We start from the raw sequence: 19,423 nt of genomic DNA on the forward strand, positions 1-19,423 counted from the left end.
TGTTAAGTATTTCTGGAAACTGCCTCAAATCCTTTACAAAGGACAACTTGGAGGCTGAACATATCTGTTCTATACCACCTCTTTCTATAGAAAGAGGTATAAATGAATAACAAAAAAAAAAAGAAATCACTCAACTCACACACATTCACTGGCCGCTTAAGTAGTAGGCATGGAGAAGGATTAAAAAGATGTAGTTACACCCTCACAGAGTAATACTGCTGGTACTACCAGAGTAACCATTGGTTTCAAACACTATCCCACCTGAATTTACAATGAAAGCATCCTATGTAACCACAGATGAAGTTAACAGTCTTATATACACATGATGTGCTACTTCACTTAAGCTAGCAAACTAAGCACTGCAATGGCATCTGGGCTTCCAGGGTTTGTGCAATTCAGGATCCCATGATGATATTAAGAAAAGAGACCTGTGATCAAGGTAGGCCTGCATTTGATGGAAAACCCTTTCTCACAGAACCATAAATCTGTGCAGTAGTGAGTAAATGCACCTTAGGAGACTTTACAAATCCCAGTTACCATTAGCGCCAGCAGGAGCCAGAATGAAATTTCAAACTTCCCAATCAAAACTATCTTTTGGGCAGGTTGGCAATGTAAACGTGAATTTCACACGTTAGTTAAGCGCATAAAACTTGGCTCTATAAGTGTGATGTGCAGGCTCAGCTCTACATTGATCAATCATAAAATACTGATTTGAGTTTATTTTGAAGTTAAAAAAAACCCTCAAATTTATCTAACAATAAACAATTTTAAGAATTCTCTAAATCTGACAAAAAGACAAGTTTTAAAAAAAGATTTTTTAAATTTTTTATTTTTTTGCTTTTTTATGGAAATTCCCAGGCTAGGGGTCGAATCGGAGCTGCAGCTGCCAGCCTACACCACAGCCACAGCGATGTGGGATCCAAGCTGCCTCTGTGACCTACACCACAGCTCACAGCAATGCTGGATCCTTAACCCACTGAGCAAGGCCAAGGATCGAACCTGCGTCCTCATAGGTACTAGTCAGGTTCATTACCACTGAGCCACAACTGGAACTCCTGAGAAAAAAGCAAGTTTAAAAAACAGTTTATTGAAGTTCCCATTGTGGCTCAGTGGACTAAGGATCTGGTTATTGGCACAAGTTGCGGAATAGGTCGCAGATGTGGCTCAGATCTGATGTTGGGGTGGCTGTGGCATAGGCTGACAGCTGCAGCTCCGATCTGACCCCAGGAACCTCCATATTCTGATAGCATGGCTCTAAAAAGAAAAAAAATTAATTAAAATTAAAAAGTTTATTTTAATGGCTTAATTGTTGCTACCATGGTCCTTTATTACAACCAGAAAAAAAAAAAAAAACCACAACTTTGATCTTAACCATTTTTTCCTATCTTTTTTGCTTGTCTTTTATTGTGTAGCAAAGTTTTTTTTTTTTTAATAATATCACCAACCTTTCTTCCAATTTTTAAAAAATGTCCAACCTAGCAGCCAGGAGAACTGGACAATCAGCTTGAGACTCTGAGGAGCTCTAACCACACAACCTGCTGAGAGGGAAATTGACTAGGATAGCACAAGTCTAATTAATTTCACTCATAGCAGGCACCAGGGGCAAAGTGTTCATGGGCAAAGTAGCCTGGTGTTACATGAACTCTCCAGCACTTCATGCCAACTGCCACAGATGCCCAGCAGAAAAACAATTTTAGAAAAGAGAAGGTCTATTTGAGGGTCATGGTTTGGGAGCCCTTGTAGGAGACAACTAGCACCAAAATACACTGTTCTTGGCTTCAAACACATTAAAACAAGACTGCCCAACTTCTCTAATGAGAAACTTATTTTTCAAAGCTTAGCAAACTTCCCAGTATGCTGGCAACTTGGAGGCTGAATATAACTGTTCTATAGCACCATATATTTTCCTGTTCACTCTATTAAATCCTGACCTGTGAGGCTACACTTCTTCCGAGTCAAACCAAAAAATATACTTTAAAGTATCTGTCAACTGTAATACCGCTCAAATTCCAATGAAGGTAGTAGTATCAGTTAGCAAACTAATAGCAATCTCTAATAGAATGTTTTGTAGTAGATACTGAGAGACCATGAAGCCATCGATCATTTTAGACAAGGGATTCAAGTCAGTCAATATGATTTCTAAGCAGAATGCTAAACTTTGGAGAGTACACAGAAGTACAAAAGAAATGTATTAATTCCGTCGTGGTACACAGATAATGCTTTCAAACCTATACCATGCACTTCTTTTCTACCTTATTTACACTTATAAACATTTCCCTTGTCTCCAGTACACTTCAAGGAACGTGCAACTATTCCTTTTATCCCCTTACCACCTAGCACAGTCTGCCTAGAACAAGGGATTCAGCAGAAATACTCTGATGATGGAAACATTTATTCAGTTGCATTCAAGTTCATTAACCTTTCTGCTTGTTTCTTTCACATATCTCTAAAAGTGCCCTTTGAATAGCGCTGAATATATTAGTTTGTAAATGTAATGAGAATCATTAATTTGTTCTTTTGGATGAGTTACACACAAAGCCCAAAACTCCCAGCCTGGCACTCTCAAGTATCAGCCCTGGTAAATCTGTTTTTCCTTTTTCTCTCTTTTGTTTATTGTTTTTGGGCCACAACAGGGGCATGTGGAAGGTCCTCGGAACCTAAGTCACAGCTGCAACCTGAGCCACTGCAGTGACAATGTGGGATCCTCAACCCGCTGAGCCACATGAGAACTCCCAAAGCAAGTTTTTCATCCAGTATTTCATTCTACGAGGGGAGAAAGACTGGTTATTTTTTCCTTCATTTTGAAAACATAAATCAGTAACTTGAACTAAACTCTTACATAATCAGGATACTTTAAGGCTAGAAGACGTATTTCCTGTGCAATAGAGAGAAATGTCCCAATAGTTTAACCTGCAGTATAGGCAGAGCTAGGCTAGAACACTCTCTGTAAAGTGTTATATAGACAATTGTGCGGTTATTTCATCTTTCTTTTATTCCTTATAAGCATTCCTCCATCTTTAATCTAATCCCAGCATCCAGAGAATTAAAAAAAAAAAAATCAACACCTAACACAGGCATATCACATATATGATATCTACAAGGTGGAATTATATCCCTCAGTTTTAAAATTACAGGATAAAATTGTAGGGATAGCAGACTGAACCGTGAAATTGTTCTGTCGGCCAAAGATAGTAGAAAATCACCGATTTCGAGTGCTTTAATATAATACACAAACATGCACAAGCTAGATGGCTGGGAACACGACTTCTTGCCAAAGAATGGTTAGGAACTTTTAAAAAGCCTATAACTTTTTTTTCTCTTGCTTTAAAGCCTGGTATAGTTTCCAAGTAAGGAAAAAATCCCAATGTCGTAACTATTTTAAACCTGAGAGACGACTGCATTTTCCAGAACAGAAGATGCCAAAAGGACTGTTGACAAAAAACAACAACAACAACAAAAAAACACACCTATAGAAAGATTTGGGTATATTCATTTTTGAGAAACTTTTGTGACCTCAAAGGAGTGTCTGTATTTCTTGCCTTACAATGTAGGAGGTAAGAACTTCTTTCTTATTACAGATTATTACAGGCCATACTGACTCCCTCTGTTGCAAGGTTTTAATAACTTTCAAATACTTGTTATGGGTAAACTTTTTGCAATTCAATCCAGTCTACAAAATACTAAATGTATTTTTTTATTATTATTTAGAGATGCTTCTTAAAATGAAATTAAGGGCAATCAAGAGAGATCTCAATCAGCAAAGGAAAGATTGGGGTTTCTCATGTCTTCATGTTTCCTAAAATTTACAAGTTAAAGATGATTGCCACATGGGAACTCCTCAAAGGTTCTCAAATATGTGAAAACAAGTTCAACTCTCATTCATAATAGACAAATGAAAATTAAACCATATATTAATTCACAGAGTGAAGTGACAAAGATTAAAATGTTTGATGGGGGTTCCCTGGAGGGCACAGTGGGCTAAGAATCTGGTTTTGTCACTGCTGAGGCTTGGGTTTGATCCCCGGGCTGGGACCGTCCACACGCTGTGGGCGTGGCCAAAAAGGGAAAACACAAAAAAGAAATGTTTGATAACACTTGTCCAGAGCAAGGAGAACATTTCTGATTAGAATATAAATTGTTATAAACTCCATGAAGGGAAATGCATATCCGAATGAGAAGGAAATGCATATTATACCCCCTAATCCAACAATTCCAGGTCTAGAAATTTACCCTAGTGATATGTTTACACTGACAAATACAAAGGGTTTCTCCCTGTGGCACTATTAGTAACCACAAAAAAAAAAAAAAAAAAAAAAAAAAAAAGGAAGTAACCTAAAAGTCCATCAACAGGGGACTGATTAAATAAATTATGATACAGACAATTAATATTAAGTATCTATTAAAAAAGGAATGGGGAGTTCCCGTCGTGGCGCAGTGGTTAACGAATCCGACTAGGAACCATGAGGTTGCGGGTTCGATCCCTGCCCTTGCTCAGTGGGTTAAGGATCCGGCGTTGCCGTGAGCTGTGGTGTAGGTTGCCGACGCGGCTCGGATCCCGCGTTGCTGTGGCTCTGGCGTAGGCCGGTGGCTACAGCTCCGATTCAACCCCTAGCCTGGGAACCTCCATATGCCGAGGGAGCAGCCCAAGAAATAGCAACAATAACAACAAAAAAGACCAAAAAAAAAAATAAAATAAAATAAAATAAAATAAAGAAAAAAAAAAGGAATGGGCAAGCTTCATCTAAAGAGGCAAAAATCCTTCATGTGTGTGTATATACATACATAAAATATCTCTGTAAAAGCTACATAAGACTCTAGGGACCCTGGCTACTTCCAAGGAAGAAAACTGAGCACTTGTCTGGGAAGAAGAATTTCCATGAAGTTCCCTTTTGTACTTAGCGAATTTTGAAGCATGTGAATCATGGTCTTTTCAAATAACGCACAAAAATATTTTAAAAGGAATTAGCAGACTTCACAATGAATTTTTCTAAGTTGTGAAATGGCTTATAAATCAAACTCCTCTGAGAAACAAGACGGGAATCCTACAGTGGCTTCCCTTGCTCTCCAAATAGAAGCTACCTTTTGTTACGTCTGCCAAAGCCTGTGTGCACCTCCCTGACCTCATCTAACACTTACCCCTCTCCATCACCACGCCTTCGTCACCCGGGCCTTTCATTCTATTTGGTGAACACATCAGGCTCTTTCCTTCCTCAGATCTTTTCATACCTGGCTCCTTCCTGTCACTCAGGGGTCCTATCACGTGTAATATCCTCAGACAGGTCTTCCCTGACCTCTTGATCTCAAGTAGTCCCCACTTTTAGACTGTGTTTTGTTTTGTTTTATTTTGGTCACATTACCCTATTTAAATTTCTTTTGTATTACTACAGTCTGAAATGATCTTGGTTTTATATTTTCATTTGTCTACTGTCTTCCCCACTAGAAGTTAAGCACAATGAGAGAAGAGCATCCCCATGTGCCTAAAATGGTTATCATAATAGGCACCCAGTAAACAGTTATTCAATGAAATTGCTGCTGACTGACTAGACTATTGTCTTTTGCGATCATATTTTTCCTTAATGAGCTCTAGTTAAAACGTTAGAATTTGGGAGTTACTAAATGAAGAAGAGCTATAGGAATCTAGGCATACCTTTAAAACAAAATATTTTTAAAAGAAAACTCTCAGTTCATCTCCAGTTTTAAAGAACTTATTTAATACACTCCAAAACTATATTCTTCTTTGATTTAAAAAAAAAAAAAAGAAATCTTGGGAGAAAAGAGAAGCCTGCAGGCGAAGTTCTTGAACACACGAGACAACAGTAATATCAGCACATCTTCCAGGTTAAGTCATTACCGTAGCTGTTGGAAACTCAACCTAGACCTCTGAGTTATTTCGAGTTAAATTATACACAACAAAAATTCAAATATATTGATAAAAAATGAGGCAGATCCTTAGCATCGACTTAGATCTCACCTATAATTTTCCTATCTAACAAAGGGTTTGATTCTTAAAACTGACATGTAAATAAAAGAACTTTTGTCAAATTTTTATTTGAAAAATGTAGAGAGGAGTTCCCGTCGTGGCGCAGTGGTTAACGAATCAGACTAGGAACCATGAGATTGCGGGTTCGGTCCCTGCCCTTGCTCAGTGGGTTAACGATCCGGCGTGGCCGTGAGCTTTGGTGTAGGTTGCAGATGCGGCTCGGATCCCGCGTTGCTGTGGCTCTGGCGTAGGCTGGCAGCTACAGCTCCGATTTGACCCCTAGCCTGGGAACCTCCATATGCCGCGGGAGCGGCCCAAAGAAATAGCAAAAAGACAAAAAAAAGAAAGAAAAATGTAGAGTAAAACTATTACAGCTGATTCTCTTAAAAACAAAATAAGTATACCATGTTTGATTCATCACCAATTAAAATGATTCATATCTCAAAAAAAAGACACGTAGTAGAGAAAAGATAATTAACACGAAATATATACACAGGTGAACGAGTCTAGCAATACAGAGACAGAGACACAGACAGACATACCTCTAAAACATGTCTTGACACATAACCCAAGGCTCTCTGTATACCAGGCTAAGATGCAGGACGTATTTTCTACCAGAGCCAAATATCTAAATAATTAAGAGTTTAATTGTTCTTGCGGCTGTTCTTTTTCTTTTTTGGTCACCCCGAGGGACATGGAGTTGCTGGGCCAGGAATCAGATCTGAGCTGCAGTTGTGACCTAAGATGAAGCTTCAGCAACGCTGGATCCCTAAGCCACTGTGCCAGGCCAGGGATCGAACCTGCGCTGATCCTGTTGCACTAGAGCCGGAACTCCTTACAATGGTTGAATATAAGGAAAACGTAGAAGAAACTATTGTGTATGAGGAAAAAACTCAGCAACAAGTACAGTATTACATAAGCATGTCAGTATCTTTAAGATTTTCACAGTTTACTGATCTCTTAGGCAAGCACAGACTGAAATGATTGTGAGGACTAGATATGCTTTTGTATGTAAAAAGGCTATTTTCCCTTCTTCTCCTCAATCTAAGTGTTATAAGACAGTTTTATAGAAATAGCCTGGCTAGCGATGCTCATCCAAAGTCAAAATAAAGATGAACAAGAAGATACATGAAAGAATTTCAAGTTGTGGAAAGCTGAGGAATAAACAATAGGCTGCTCCCCCTGACTCCCAAACCTCAGAGTGTGCTGGCTGTTTACAGTCTTACTGCCCTTCTCTATAGGTTATAAATAACTGCAAAGTGTCCTTGTCCCCAAGGAGACCTTAGCAGCCAGCTCAAAGGTTAAAATATGGAATAATTCTCAAGCTGGAAGTAACTTTTCCAGTTAGGGGAAAAAAAAAAAAAATCAAAGAACAGAAATATGTGGGGTTCCCGTCCTGGTGCAGCAGAAACGAATCCGACTAGGAACCATGAGGTTGTGGGTTCGATCCCTGGCCTCGCTCAGTGGGTTCAGGATCCGGCATTGCCCTGAGCTGTGGTGTAGGTCGAAGATGCGACTTGGCTCTGGCGTGGCTGTGGCTGTGGTGTAGGCTGGCATCTACAGCTCCGATTAGACCCCTGGCCTGGGAACCTCCATATGCCACTGGTGCAGCCCTAAAAGCACAAAAGACAAAAAAAGAACAGAAATATGTATTGCCAATTTAAATTAAGGGCTAGGGAATCATTCTCTCCCTCTAAAAACTATTCATTATGTAAGAGTTGTTGATATAGACATATTAGCATAATTCCCTACCCCAAAAAGACATCCAGGGAGAGCAGGCTCTGCTCCAAAAGCAGAGGTGTGTCCTGGAAAGAGGTAGGTGCCACTCGACACTCTTGCAGCACTGCATCTCCTTAGACCTTAAGAAGACATCTTGAGTTTTTGTTTTGCTTTTTAATTTAGGCATAAATGACTACTGAGCTCAAGACAGCTACTTAACAGCATCAAAGGAAAAAAGTCCTGTCTCCACTTGGATGGAGGATCCCGCAGAATAAACCAACAAGCACAGGTTTCACAAGGTCTAGGTTATTCCCATCAGGTGATGTGCTGCTGTTGTTAATTACTAAACCCTGCTACGGAAAAACCACCACCACCAAACTCCTCCAACTGCTTAAAAAAAAAAAAAAAAAAAAAAAAAAAAAGGCAGACAGAGTTCATCAGATTAAGCTTCTCTACACAGCACTTTCAACATCCATCATTTGAGAGATGTCTCAAATGGAACAACATGAATCCAAATCAGCAAACAAACCTGATTATAAAGTGGCTGTTTCACTTCAAAGTGGATCTCAGTTCCAAAGGAAAACACCTTTAGAAATGAAGTTAGATAGGAAGAATCAAACAATAGGCAACTTCTCTTTTTTCAGAAATTATAATAATGTCTGGATTCCATCGAATGGCTTGGACAAAAATCTCTAGGATCCACAAAGAGCAACTTAAGGAAAGATGAAGATTTTAACACATCCCACACATTATCAAAGACTTTTTTTAGGTTGAGAAAATTTATTCTAAGACAAAAAGTGGAACAGAATTTTTAAAAAGAAGGAAGAGGAAGAGGAAGAGGGGGGGGGGAAGCCTTATGGCTAAGAAGATTCTATTTACTATATAATTATATTCCCAAAGCTGTTTTGAGATTTGAGAGGTTACAGTTGTTCACCTTCTCCCCCCAACTACCGCCACGAAGAACCTTATAAAATCCAAACAGTAAACAGATGAAAGGCTTGGCCTTAATACAATTTAAGCAGGTCCAATTTGAGAGGAATTCAAAAACAGAAGAGTCATTTCATGAAACAAATAGGCAGAGGTTGCATAACCCCACAGGGTCATCTGGCCTTTACAGAAGCCAAATCCAACAAGCAGTTCTCTTCAGCCATTGATGCTTTCTCTAGTCAAGCCCATTTAAAAATATTTCTTGCCAACACAGCTTGGCTACAGAAGGGGCCCAGGAAATGCATGCTAGAGAAGAAATTCTACCTTGATCTTAACGGTATACAATTTGGAGTAAGTTCATTAACTTAGAAGCTGAGAAGACTCACCTGCTCCGGAGAATTTGATCCATTATAAGGGCAACCAATTCTCTTCAGTATTAACTACTATGTACCATCTAGCAGCACAGAATTCAGTCTCTGGATTCACTCATCTAGATTTCCCTCTAACTAAGAAACCAAGACTGTGTTATATTTATGCTTTCATCTTCCCCATCATGTATGGTCTTAAGTAAAGAAATCTGATAACTGTCACATGGACCCATGTTCCTTACCTAGAAACCACCTGCAGAAAATAAATTTTCCCTTCTTCTAAAGTTAGTAAAAATAAGCCAATTTCTTGGTTAATGTTAAGGTTCTAACTCAACTAAATGGAACAAAGGATGGGCAGGAAGTTCTCAGTTTCAAGTGTTCATTCCAAAATTCATGACGCAAGGAAAAAAGTAAAACCACGAAGGCAGACAAAACAGAGGAAAGTCAGACCGAATGTCTGTCTTACAACTTCCTGGCTCCCTGTGATTTGTGTCAGAATTTAAAGGATGAAAATGCAGTAACACCTATTTTATCCAATAAAACCGAGTAAAAACATACATAAGTATTTAGGGCAAGGATCTCATACCACAAAGCAAAACTTTAAAGATGCTAGTCAGAATGGCGGAAAGATCTGCCTACGTTACCATAGAGAGAGGAGCTCTAAGGTACCCATACAAAGGCAATCTGCTCAGAATCACACTTTTACATAAAATATAAAATGAAGTCCATGAATTGCTTTAAGATATGTCCTTTTATAAACTGTAATTCTACCTTCCCTGAAGATCTTTTCCAAAAAGAAAAATAATCTTACTCGAAGCTCTCCGTATCATGCATTATCAACCACTGATTAAGAGTTTAAATCCAAGTATCTTTTCTCCTCTCCACTATTAGTGCAAAGCCTTATCCTACAAAGACACCAGAAAAGATCTGAATAAATAACTCTAGCTTACTCCAAAGAAGAATATTTAGAATAAAACCTCTTTTGAAACCATTTATATTAAATGTTTTATTTAAAAAAAATTTTTTTATGGCTGCACACACAGCATATGGAAATTCCCAGGCCAGGGACTGAATCCAAGCCACAGCTGTGACCTACACTGTGCCAGATCCTTTAACCTACTACCCTGGGCCAGGGATCAAACCTGCACCTCTGCAGCAACCTGAGCCCCTGCAGTCAGGTTCTTAACCCACTGTGACACAGTGGGAACTACATAAAATATTTCTTTAACACGGATCGTGCAGCTCCTGTTGTGGCTCAGCGGGTTAAGAAGCTGACAGGGTGTCAGCGAGGATGCAGGTTCAATCCCTGGCCTCTCTCAGTGGGTTAAGGATCCCATGTTACTACAGGCTGCAGGATAGGTCACATATGTTGCTCGGATCCAGTGTTGCTGTGGCTGTGGTGTAGGCGCAGCTCTGATGAGACCCCTAGCCCAGGAACTTTCATATGCTACAGGCGCAGCTGTAAAAAAAAAATACTGATGGTATTCTCATTATTTAAAAAAAGAACTTACATGCTTTACCTTATACGACTTCCAACTTTACATACTATTTGTACTGAAATGAAACAGTCGATTGCACTCAAGATGTGCATTTTTTTAAGTCATGGTAAATATTTCTATACATTTCATTCCATTTCTGGCCTCATGATCTTAAACTATGTTTAAAATAAAACTATGTAAAAACTCACCAAGTCAGTAGGAAGACTCTAATTTGTCTTGTCTAACAGGAAATCTCTGTTGGAAATAGAGATGATGAATCAGACTTAACTAGATTCTGAATCTCACACAAGTCTTTACTTTGGCTATTCTGAAAAGAGAAAATCTTACAAAAGCAGGTAATACATCAGCTAGGATTTACTACTAGTCAAAATTACCATTCTTATATCTCATCTGAGTGTTCTATTTTCTAGTCCTCTCTCAAAAAGATTATACTTAGAAATTAAAGTCAGAAAATTTCAAGTTAACCCTTCTAACGAACTGGTCCATGAAGCACAGCAAAAATGACATAAGTAGTGTGCCCTTTGTCAATATTTACAAGAGCGGAGGGATCACTTGTGCCAGCTACTTCACAAAATGCTGAAATTACTACCATCAAGTTTTTGTGTAATATTTTTCCTTTATAAAAACTGTCCTGAGGGTCAGCTGCAGCAAAGCAAGATATTTAAACAAAATCATGAATCCTATCACGTTAATAAATAACTGCCACACTGAAGCTGCTTGTGAAGACTAGTAAGATATCTTAGCTAAATACCACCACCACCACTACCCTAAATAATCTACATACCCTGCAATGTGACTCATAACAGAAACAGGGATAAGAGTGGTTGCAAAGCTTCTACAGATATACCCTAGGCAGAAAATTCTTGTGCTATTTTCCTTTTTTGTGGAAAAGTGAAATACCGCATACACTGTGATTCTATAAAAACAGTACCTTTTCCTGAAAATATAAATCCTATCTTTAATCAGTACAAATAAGCTTCTCTTATTTTGGTTAATCAAGTCTAGTTACTGTAACAGAATGAGCCCTCACCAAAAACTGTACCAAACTACTGACTTTAAAACAGGACAAGTCATGCTCAGAAGATTAAGAATAGCAATACAAACAACTATTTACTGAACACCAACCGTGTTTAAGGTTTTGATTTCTCAATTTGCCAGAACAAAAACTTTTAGGCCTAGTGGATTGGCAAAATTTAAAGAGTCTGACAATACTGAGAAGGACTGGGAGGACCATGAACACTTTCGCACTGTTAAGAGGACAAAATTCGTATAACCACTTTGGAAAATAGTTTATTATCTAGTAAAACTAAAGATATAGTAATTCTATGCCCAAATATGGCCCAGAGAAACTGCACATGTCCATCACTGCAAATAAACAAGCATGTTCACAGGAGCACTGTTCCTTCCAGCCAAAAACATTCTCAGCAGGAGAAGGGATACACAAAGTGTGGTATATTCATGACAAGGTGCTACCTGGCAACGAAATTAAACTGCATTTGTACACAACAACACGGATGAACTTTACAAACGTATAGTTAGGTTCTGGAAGAAGATGTAAAAGAACACATATAGTATTATTCCACTTAATGTATATAAAGTTCAAAAACAGACACAACTAAGTAAGTTATAATGGTTTGCGATGAGTCCTAGGTGGTAAAATCACAAAGAAAAAGAAACAACTATCACAAATGTCAGCTTAGTGGTGTCTCTGAACAACGGCACTGGTAAAGATCTAGAAGGGACACACAGCATCATCAAGCCTCTTCTGGGTGCTGGCAACGATGTATTTCTAGGTCTGACTGAAGGCTATAAAAGCACATGCTTTTTAGACTCCCCGTCATGGCTCAGCAGTAACAAACCCGACTCGTATCCATGAGGATGAGGGTTCAATCCCTGGTCTCACTCAGTGGATTAAAGGCTGGCGATGCAGTGAGCTGTGGTGTAATTCACAGACTCGGCTCGGATCCCAAGTTGCTGTGGCTGCTGGGTAGGCCGGCAGCTGCAGCTCCGATTCAACCCCCAGCCTGGGAACTTCCATGTGCCGTGGGTGTGGCCCTAAAAAGAGACCAAAAAAAAAAAAAAAGTACATACTTCTTATAATTAACCTTTTATAACTAATTAAACTACATAGTTATGTCTTCTGTATTGTTCTTGATAAAAACACATTAAAATCTGCAATAAAACAACCCAGTTAGAGTGTGTGTGTGTGTATATATATATATATATATATCTCCACTAATGTTTAAGGGTGAATACAGTGTCCTGCACAGAAGAGACCCTTGATTTTTTTTTTTCCCAAGCTAATTCAGGATGACACAACTCAGTAATAAAGCAGGGCTACCCAAGAATGAATACCTATAGCTAGGCTTTCCTACTATAATTACTTTCTCTGAATTTAAATGCAATACCTAAGATCTGCATTTCTGGGAAATTTTTAGCACTGACACAAATGTTTAAATCTATGTATGACTATTCATCAGAAGCCATTAGTAAATACCTAAATTACCGTAAGAAATGAATGAAGAAGGCTTTTGAAAAGGCAAAGCCAGGATACAAGTAGTTTTTGGTATTACCTTTTTTAGTTTAATCACGGCCTGTGATGGACCCTCCAATGATTTTCCATCTGACTCTGAGTAAAAGCCAACGTCCTCACAAGAACTGAAAAGCCCCTGCACAATCTGGACCTCATTACCTCTCTCTCCGGCCTCGTCTCCAATTACGTTCTCCGGAGCTCACCGAGTTCCAGCCACACTGTCCTCCTCGGCTTTTGTTCCTCAGACAGAACAGGCTCACTCCTGCCTCAGGGCTCTGTACCTGCCCTTCGCTCTATCTGGATAACTCTTCCCCTAGAGAGTCTCTCGGCTTGCCCTGCTGGTCACCATCTCTGTGAGGCCCTCCCTGACACCTTAAACATGTCATCCCCTTCCCCCACAACCACACTCCTATGTCTCCATTATTTCCTTTCTTTCTAAAAGAAAGGAATGCACCGTATTTTATCTGAAAGGTAAGAAGGCAGATGCTTGTCTGCTTTGTTGCTGTACTCAGACAGTGTCTGGCACACGGAAGACCAGAAAGAAAGACTTATTTAATAAATGACTGAATTCGTCTCCTCTTCTTTTGGATTTCTATCCCTGAAAGATTAGACAATAACTTTATACATCTGAAAAACAGAAAGTTTCCCGGCTGTACATCAAATTAACAAAATTTGTTTTATTAACAAGTTTCAGATTCATGCTCTTACTAGTATCGAGTCACAGGTACGACTTATAAAAAGCTGATAACGACCTAAATTGTACTTTCCCCTTACAAATGTGTGGTGCCTGGTTTAATGATGACAATGCCAGGAGGGCCCGGAGAGACAGGAACTCTCCCATGTTGCTGGCTCACATGTACACAGCCATCACCACTTTGGGAATTACTCGACAAGATGGTAGCGTGATATGCTTCCTTTAATTATGCTTTTCATTTTTTAAAGTTTTTTCTCTTTTTTAATGGCCATAAGAGAAGCATATGGAAGTTCCCAGGCCAGGGACTGAATGCAAGCTGCAGCTGCGGCCATGCCAGAACCTTAAAGCACTGTGCGGGGCTGGGATGGAACCTGCGCTGCCACAGAGACAATGCCAGATCCTTAACCTGCTGCACCAAGGAGGAATGCCCTTGAAGTTTTATTTATTTATTTATCTTCAAAAAAACAAAAAACAAAAAAAAAAAACCTTTATGGCTGTCCTGCGGCATATGGAGTTCCAGGGCCAGGGATCAGATCTGAGCTGCGGCTCCAGCAACACCCTATCCTTAACCCACTGTGTTGGGCCGGGGATTGAACCTGCATCCCTGGCTCCAGAGATACAGCCAATTCTGTTACACCACAGCGGGAACTCCTAATTTTTTTTTTTCTTTTTTAAAATGAACCTACTTTAAAGTCAGGAAGAAGGTGTTTTAAATAACGCATTATGCAAACAAACTATATTTTCAAGAGGAAAGTTCTTATATTTTGACTCCCACAAAGACAATGAAGTCTTCTGTTATAATCCTGATGAAATATCCCAAGAAGGTGACCACAGTTAGAAGAAAAGAGTATTTTTACTTAGGAACTAAAACTTTTTATCATATAATTTCCAGAGTGGAAGGGAAAACAAAACCCCATGGTGTTAGTGTTCCATGTAAGAACATACTTTTATTCTAAAGAAAGTTTTAAAATAGGAACATGTTTCTTGCAGCATAAAAGGTGGGACTGATGTGATAAAGATACACAGGCATCTGATATTCTACAGCTCTACAGTACACTGTATATTACTAAGATTTCCATTTTAAGGCCTATCAATCGTTTTTAAAAATACCTAACACATACTTTCTTCGAAACAGTTGATAAGCTCAAGAAAGGAACACTTCAGCAGGCAGACCGTATTCGTAGCAGTTTTCATCTGTAACACTTCAGCCTTCCAAGCGCTCAAAGCTCTGAATAGGATCCACCTTTGATGGCGGGGAGGGGCAAGAAACTTAAAAACACATTCAATCTCACAATAATGACTAAAGTATAATAAAGACTCCAGAAAAAAATATATATATAAATGAAAACCATTGGTCACTGAAATGTAGGGTGCCTGAACAAAATTTACATGTAAGGGTTCTAACCTACGGTAAAGGTTTACACTTTTAAAATGTTTAATTTGGCTAAAAAGGCTCCAAGAAACTCTTTGGTAAATATCAGCTATGTTTGGAGCATGCTGAATTTCTAAGACAATACAAGAATTACATGAACTGGATTGGAGATCACTACATACTAGTCCTACTTTTAATAGGTGGGAAGTATTCTAGAAGTTAAAAACCTATAATGGAGAAAGGGAAAAGGTTACTGATGCTTATGAAAAGTTACTGATGCTTATGAAAACCAGCTACTGGATATGAGACAATAAAAATACAAAACAGTAAATGCAAAAGTTGCCAAATTTATCAGAGTCCAAAAAGAACACATAGGAAAAGAAAATTTCAGAGCCTCTGGCCTTAGTAAAAGAAAAGTGGGCATTTCAAATTATGGAAGGGTTTCCTCATCCCTCCCTCGCCCTCGAATGATGATTGTGAATACCTAAGTGGTGAACCAAATGGCAGAATTCAAATACGCTATTTAAGACAATCATATCACCAAAGCAATCACAAGGAAGAAAGAGGAGGAGAAAACCACAGAGGATACATACGAGGTGGTGGGTCATTGAAGTTTTATCAGTAATGGCCAAAAAAAAAACCCGTAAACAATTAAAATTTCCACCAAAGGGGTTTGGGAAAACTCTGAAATATTTATACAGAGGAATACAAAATAAAGCAGCTAAGGAGTTCCCGCTGTGGCGCGAGAGGATCGGAGGTGTCTTGGGAGCACTGGGACACAGGTTCGATCCCTGGCCTGGCACAGTGGGTTAAGGGTAGAGTGTTGCCATAGCTGCGGCTTAGGTCATGTCTGAGGCTCAGATCTGATCCCTGGCCAGGGAACTCCACGTGCTGTGGGGCGGCCAAAATAAATAAATAAAATAAAAATAAAACCTCTAAAATCAGGGGCTTAGATCTGTGTATCCAGATGTATAAATCTTGAAAAATAAGAATAAATGAAAACGATGACTACCACGGAATTCACACATTCTGCATTGGATACGCACTAAATTCATGGTAACAAGTTGTCTCTGTGGAGCAAGATGGAAACAAGAACTGAGAAAGTGAATGAAGAGGACTTCATCTGAAGGTGTCACAATCCTCTTTTTATGACTTTTAAAATGTTTCAAAAACAACGAATTCAGAAAGCAGATTAGAAGAGCCTTAAAAAATTGACATCAGAGGGAGTTCCCGTCGCAGTGCAGTGGTTAACGAATCTGACTAGGAACCATGAGGTTGCCGGTTCAGTCCCTGCCCTTGCTCAGTGGGTTAACGATCCGGCGTTGCCGTGAACTGTGGTGTAGGTTGCCGACGCGGCTCGGATCCCGAGTTGCTGTGGCTCTGGTGTAGGCCGGTGGCGCTGGTGGCTACAGCTCCGATTCGACTTCTAGCCTGGGAACCTCCATATGCCGCGGGAGCGGCCCAAAGAAATAGCAAAAAGACAAAAAAAAAATTGACATCAGAGCAATATTTTCAATACACAGTAGAGGAGTTCACTGGTGGCCTAGTAGTTAAGGACTAAGCATTGTCACCCCTACGGCTTGGGTTACTGCTGTGGCAGGGGTTCAATCCACATCACCCACCTCCTGAAAACCCGTCCTCTCTCTTTCCCTAATTTTACTCACTCCCCTCTAAGACCACTCCCTCTTTTAAATCATCTCAAATTATATTTACCTGCAAAGATTTTTTAAAACTTGAGACTTAGAAATTATTTAAATACTTCCTCTCCTCTTTCAAATGTTTTTCCTTGTTCTTGCTTTACTTTTTCCATCTCCAACCTGTGTTTTTCCTTTCATTCTCTTGCTGACCAACAGTTACTTTCGATTGCTAGCAAGCCTCTGGCGTGTTTATACTTTCTCCTTCTTAAGGAAAAGCTACTCGGAGTAAACCAAACAAAATTCTACTCCACAGCCCAAATAGGAAATAAAGGCTTGAAAAAGCTCAAGTAAAAAATACTAACCATATTTTGCTGCCTTTCATTTTGGCACTGTGGCTAGGAATAAAGTTCTAACTACAAACTAGGAGGGCAAAACCAAACTTCCTTGCACATTTTTTTTCATCCTTATGGCATTTAAATTTATCTAGGGTCCTCTGTTTCACAAGTCACCATGGTTAAGAATTAAAGGCACCTAGAATAGGTGTGTATAGCAGAGCCTAATGGAAACCGTAATCTCAAGATTCACAGTAGAGATAGAACCAGAGCACTCCCATGCCCCTATCCCGCCTCCTTGTCTTTTTTTTTTTTTTTTTTTTGCCTTTTCTAGGGCTGCTCCCGTGGCATATGCAGGTTCCCAGGCTAGGGGTCCAATAGGAGCTGTAGTCACCGGCCACAGCAACGCCAGATCCGAGCCATGTCTGCGACCTACACCACAGCTCATGGCAACACCAGATCCTGAACCCACTGAGCAAGGCCAGTGATCGAACCCGCAACCTCATGGTTCCCAGTCGGATTTGTTAACCACTGCGCCATGACAGGAACTCCTCCTTGTCTTTTTTAAAAGGACTTCTACGGTCCTTCTGTGGTAAATGCTTTTACGCTATATGACCATTCCCTCACAAGCAGTATCCGGTGCCGCATAGTCTTCAAAGTACTCTGACATTCATGATCTTATTTGGGATTTTTTAACAGCTCTGTGAGGCATGTATTTTTGCAAATAAGGAAACAGAAGCTCAGAGGTTACAATCTAGCATGGTCTCATGGCTGTTAAGGGTACCGAGTTCAAAACTCAAGTCTTTCAACTTCTAACCCAGCACTTTTATTCCTGTCAGATGCGATCTTTTATTCAACACGGAGGAACTGGAAAAATATCTGATAGAAGTTATATCTATATACCCTACCTTTCAATTCTGATTTCATTTTTAAGTGGGAACCCTGCTGAAAACTTAGGCTCTCTTGTTCTAACAAATTCTGAGCTCCATCATTAATGAGACCTGGGCAAACTGTTGATAGGCTCATGCCTACTTTTAAGAATGGACCCTCGGAACAAATCATATGTCCCAATGCTTTTTAAATGACTTTCCATATTTTAGCACCTAATCTTCATCAATTTTTTTTTAAATAAAATGTGTATTGTTCTAACATGCCAGAGTAATTTTCTAGTCTGAGTTCACAGAAACCAGTGTCTTTTCTCCCAGGAGATCTCTCTCTCCTTTGCTGCAAGTTTACCGAATTAAAAAGTGCCATTTCAATCATTCCTTAATTATATTCATTTGAGAAGTTTCGCACGCCTACAATCCTAAATGGCACCAACTTCTAACCAGTTGCTCTAGCCCAAACCCCTGTTTTCATATCCCGACCATCAGCAAGTCCTGTCAGCTATCCTGCTTCCGAATCTATCCTACATTAATCCATTTCTCTACAGTTTTCTCCTGCCTGAACCAGTGGTAAGTGGTTTCTAACTGATCTCCCAGCTTCCTCGTGGCACAACCTATTCACCACATAGCAGCTACAATGAACTCTGATCAAGTAAATCAGACCATGTCACTCTTCTACTTAACCACATTAGAATAAAAATCAGTCCTTTACCTGACCCTGTAGGGTCCTATAAAAAGCTGGCCCATTATCCCCAATTCATCACCTACCCCTGGCGCACATTACTAACCTCACTCCAAAACACACTGGCCTCCTCTCTCTAAATAAGCCAAGCCTGTTTTGTCTCAGGGCCTTTGCACGGTCTTTCCCTCAGCCTGGAAGACCCTTCTCCTAGATATTCACATTGCTTGCTTCTTGTTATTTACGTTTTTAGCTCACAAGTCACCTCTTAAAAAAAAAAAAGTCTTTCTGAGACCACAGTCAAAATGAGTAGCCCCATCCCTACCCATCCATGAATTTGTTTTCTGTGAATTAATCCTCTACACTGTCTTCAGTTTATGTAGCCTGATCATCTTCTGAGTGTACTTATAATACTGACATTCTGGTCCAGCAAATCTGAAAACCAGACCCTAGACAGTAGGGGCTCTGCTGAGATAACACCCACTTCAAAGTCAGAAGCAGCTCCTTGGCTTTTTTTTTTTTTTTTTTTTTGCATCCAACAGAAACTCTATTAAACTTTCTTTTTTCCTTTGGGTGTAAAAATCTTTGACGAAGCCATTCTTCATCTCTGACAGCTTTCTTACTGTTTCCAATTAGGCTTCTCTTTTTAAAAGTTATATCAAGGCCGTAGACGCTGTTTTGCTTAAAGAAATTACTAGCTTTTTTGACCACTAAGCCTTATTCAGTAGTATATAATTTATTTTCTATCAATTAAAGAAACCAACTTATCATAATGGAACTGGGGAGCTGAGATTTGTTT

At 39.5% G+C, this 19,423-nt stretch overlaps 1 protein-coding gene across 9 annotated transcripts in view; it reads right to left on the reverse strand.

Moving 5' to 3' along the window:
- SPOP (speckle type BTB/POZ protein) overlaps positions 1 to 19,423 on the reverse strand; it is a 68,308-nt gene that overhangs the window by 25,982 nt on the left and 22,903 nt on the right. For 5 of the 9 annotated variants that reach the window (XR_014821185.1, XM_084984737.1, XM_005668871.4 and 2 more), the window contains one exon: positions 10,682 to 10,727. The exons of the other annotated variants lie outside the window; for them this stretch is intronic. The gene's annotated coding sequence lies outside the window, so the exon portion shown is untranslated. The remainder of the gene's footprint in view (positions 1 to 10,681; positions 10,728 to 19,423) is intronic. 9 annotated transcript variants of the gene reach the window in all.

This window comes from Sus scrofa, chromosome 12, assembly GCF_054392235.1.
Source record: "Sus scrofa isolate SSC_HxYL_T2T_F1_AM1 chromosome 12, Sscrofa_HxYL_maternal_Yorkshire_Landrace_v2.0, whole genome shotgun sequence".
NCBI lineage: Eukaryota > Metazoa > Chordata > Mammalia > Artiodactyla > Suidae > Sus > Sus scrofa.